The following is a 3,676-nucleotide window of genomic DNA, read 5'->3' as shown; positions in this document are numbered from 1 at the left end:
GAAAAGGGAGGAGAGGAGAGAGAGAGAGAGAGAGGGATATAGAGAGATTAAACTGGAAGGAAAAGGGTAATAACTAACGACCAATCACAACCCCTTTCAACCCTTATTCCCCTCTGCCTCACCCTTTTTTTTTCCCTTCTCATATCTTGCTCTCTCTCTTCTTTCCCCTCTCCCTCCCTCTCCTCCCCCCTCCTCCTCTCTAACCACCTTTCCTTTCACGAGTTCATGTTCACATACCCCCCTCTCCTCCCCCGGACCTCTTCCCCTTACTCCCCCCCTCCCCACACCTGCCCGAACCTCGTCACGGATTGCTCCCTCTGATGTTCACTCGATGTTCACCTGTACGTGCTTCCGAGAGCCAGCGGGGTGCCCGGGTGTCCGTGCTCCAGCGCCCCTTTCCCCCTCCCGGCACTCACCAGACTGGCACCGCTTGGGGGAGGACAAAGGGCGGGAAGGGGAAGGGGTAGGGTGAGGTAGGGGAAAGGGGGAAAGGGGGAAAGGGGGAAAGGGGGTAAGGGTAAGGGAGAGGGGGTATGGTGAAGAGAGGGAGAGGGATAGGGGATGAAGGGGACGACACAGGGATGTAGGAGTAGGAAAGTGGGTGGGGGTAGAGGAAGGGGAAGAGAAAAAAGGGGGGGGGGGTGGAGGAGGGGAAATGCACCCATGTTCGTGTTGCAGACGAGATACACGTCAGCGCCGGAAGTAGGACGAGGTTTCCGGCGGAGGGGACCTCAAAAGTGCCGGCTGAGGAGGCCTGGGGGCGAGGGAGGTGGAGGTGGAGGTGGAGGTGATGGAGGTGATGGAGGTGATGGAGGTGATGGAGGTGATGGAGATGATGGTGGTGGTAATGGTGATGATGGTGATGATGTAACACCAGGAAGAAAAATTCCAAAATCAAGAGAAACCAAACCAAAAGAGTGTAAGTGGGAGATAGAAACAGAAGCGAGGAGGGGGGAGGAAAGAGAAGGAAGGAGAGGGAGGGAAAGCAGAGCGAGGGAGGGAGAGGGAGGGGAAAACAAAGGGGAGAAGAGGAGAGGAAGGAGAAGGACGGAGAGGAGGGAGAGTGAGGGGAGAAGGAGAAGAGGAGAAAGAGAGGGGGGGAGAGGAAGGAGAAGGAGGGAGAGGAGGGAGAGTGAGGGGAGAAGTAGGGAGAGGAGGGAGAAGTAAGGGAGAGGAAGGAGAAGGAGGGAGAGAAGGGGGAGGGAGGGAGAAGGAGCGGCGGTTAGGCCAATGTCATTTAACAACTATAATCCCCGCGTAATTAAAAACTTTTTCTTCGCCAAATAACGACAACGATGAAAAGTTGAAAATCCAGAGAAAAATAAAGTCATCATTAATGAGTACGTATCCCCTCCCCCTTCCCTCTCCCCCCCTCCCTCGGCCATTTTTTTTTTTTTCACCAGCCATTCAACATCGTGCAATACAAGATCGTTCCGATATGCAAGCTACGGGATTATGAAAGGTTCACTGCACGGAGATCTATCTACTGACGTATTCATCGATCTACTTTTCTACCAATCTATCTACCGGTTAGTCTTTCGCCTCCCCATTACGTCGCTATATATATATATGAACAAACAAACGAACACACAAACAAAATGAAATTCGTAGAACAAAAATCTTGAGCGCATCGATTAGCCAGATTAAAAAAAAAAAAAAAAAAAAAAAAAAAAAAAAAAAAAAAAAAAAAAACACGTTATACAACTGATTTCGTAACTCTCTTTCATTCACACTTATCTGCATACCGACTACACATACTTATTTATTCATATTTTCCTAATTTCCCTCTTTTTGTACATTCCTTATTTTCTTCCTTCTTTTCTTCCTTCTTTTTCTTCTTTATTTTCTTTCCTTCCCTCCGTCCTTTACGTAAAGTCTCCCAGAATGTAAATAGGTCGGGACGGCCAGTTTAACCCCCCCCTCACCCCCGTTCCCTCTCTCCGCCTCTCCCCCCTCCCCCCCAACCTATTCCCGGTTACATGCCTTCCTTTTGGAAAAGCCTTCGAGCACCACGTAACTCTAATCCCTGCGTACAATATGTAAGAATTAATGAATGCATGAACAAAACTGAACAGAAACACCCGCACTCGCATGCGCGCCCGCACAGAAATCCAACTACAATAAATTAAAAAAAAATAAAAAATAAAAATAAAAGGCAAATCAAGTCTAACAAGCACTGATCCGGGAGGGAGGGATGAAGGGAGGAAGGGAGGAGGGGAGGAGGCGAAAAGGGAGGGAGGGAGGGAGGGAGGGAGTGAGTGAGTGAGTGAGTGAGTGAGTGAGTGAGTGAGTAAGTGAGTGAGTGAGTGAGTGAGTGAGTGAGTGAGTGAGGGAGGAAGGGAGGAGGGGAGAAGGGAGGGATGGAGGAAGGGAGAAAGGAGGAAGAGAGGGAGAGAGGGAGAGTGGAAGGGGGAGAAAGGAGGGAGAGAGGGAGAGTGGAAGGGGGAGAAGGGAGGGAAGGAAAGGAGAGAGGGGGAAGGGCGTTGGGGAGAAGGGATGAAGATGGGAGGAGGCAGGTAGAAAGGGAGAGAGAAGGGAGAGCAAGAGGAAGAATGTACAATGGAGAACGGAATTTGGGAGTGAGGGTAGAGAGGAATGTGCAAGGAGAAGGGAGGGAAAAAGGAAAAGGGAAGAAGAAACGAAAAGGGGAGGACAGAAGAGACAGGGAAAGAGAAAGAGGGAAGAGGAATGGAGAGATTAAGCTTTTGTTTGGGAGTGGGCGTGCCTACTGCGGGTGCCTGCTTGCACTGTGCAGCTGAAGGCGGGCAGGCGGGCGGCGGCGGGCGTCAGGTGGCACTGGCTTGGAACCCCCAATTACCAGAACAAACAGCGCTACGTGAGAAAAGGGGGAGAGTGAAGAAAATGGCTCGGGAAACAGCGAGGAAGGGAACGAAGGGGACAAAGAGAATAAGAGTGGGAATGGAAAGTAAGGGAGAGGAGAGGAGAGGTTAGAGAAGAAGGGAGGGAAGGAGGGAGGGAGGGAGGGAGAGAGGGAGGGAGAGAGGGAGGGAGGGAGGGGGGGAGGAAGGTAGAGAGAGAGAGAGAGAGAGAGAGATGAGAGAGTGATGTGGAGAGAGAGGAGAAGAGGAGAAGAGAGAGGGGGGAGGAAGAGAGAGAGAGAGAGAGGGAGGGAGGGAGGGAGGGAGGGACGGGAGGGAAGGGAAGGAGAGGAGAGGGGGAGAGGACTAGATGGAGAGAGGAGAGAGAGAAGGGAGAGATGAGAGGAGAGGGAGAGAGAGAGAGAGAGAGAGTGAGAGAGAGAGAGAGAGAGAAAGAGAGAGAGAGAGAAGAGAGAGAGAGAGAGAGAGAGAAGAGAGAGAGAGAGAGAGAGAGAGAGAGAGAGAGAGAGAGAGAGAGAGAGAGAGAGAGAGAGAGAGAGAGAGAGAGAGAGAGAGAGAACGGGACCCTAACTAGTCCGATACACGTCTTTTGTTTTATCTCGCACAACTGACGCGAACGAAGATCAGAATCCCCTAATTGAACACGAGCGTAAACATCTCTCGACAGCCTTAACTACATCAAATGATCGAAATAAAACCTAACGAGAACAAAAAAAAAAGGGGGGGGGGGGAGTAAGACGCTACCCAATATATTTCCTTAAAAAGCTGAATAATCATACCCCGGCAACTTTGCAAGATTAATTAAAGTGAGTAGGCCTATATATCGCCATCTAGCC

General features: G+C 50.7%; 1 protein-coding gene across 1 annotated transcript in view; it reads right to left on the bottom strand.

Moving 5' to 3' along the window:
• LOC125028666 (liprin-alpha-2-like) overlaps positions 1–3,676 on the bottom strand; it is an 80,767-nt gene that overhangs the window by 1,205 nt on the left and 75,886 nt on the right. The gene's annotated exons all lie outside the window — the stretch shown is intronic.

Source organism: Penaeus chinensis, chromosome 1 (assembly GCF_019202785.1).
Source record: "Penaeus chinensis breed Huanghai No. 1 chromosome 1, ASM1920278v2, whole genome shotgun sequence".
Taxonomy (NCBI): Eukaryota; Metazoa; Arthropoda; class Malacostraca; order Decapoda; family Penaeidae; genus Penaeus; species Penaeus chinensis.
The sequence above is the reverse complement of the archived record's forward strand: the minus strand, read 5'-3'. Positions and strand labels throughout refer to the sequence as shown.